This window comes from Alligator sinensis, unplaced genomic scaffold (genome assembly GCF_000455745.1).
Source record: "Alligator sinensis unplaced genomic scaffold, ASM45574v1 scaffold505_1, whole genome shotgun sequence".
NCBI lineage: Eukaryota > Metazoa > Chordata > Crocodylia > Alligatoridae > Alligator > Alligator sinensis.
This window is the reverse complement of record NW_005841940.1, coordinates 2808579-2808869: the sequence shown is the minus strand read 5'-3', so window position 1 is coordinate 2808869 and position 291 is coordinate 2808579.

Below are 291 nucleotides of genomic sequence, written 5' to 3'. Positions count from 1 at the left end.
CCCTTAATAGATCTTCCGATATGCCGGGTGATTCTCACATGCCTTCTTTGGCTTTGGAATTTAATTAAAAAGTTCTTTAATTTGCAAGGAATTGGAAATAAATCTAACATAGATTCCAGGAGTGTAACATGGGGTGTGCAAACAGTACACATGCTCCAGGCATTGCCTAAGGGGAGGGGTGCCAAAAGGACAGGGGTGGCAGGGCACCTCACCCTAAGACTACTGCCTGCCTGGCTCTTCCTGCACTTTCTGACTGCAAGGAAACAGCCAGCGTAGGCCATGCATGTCATA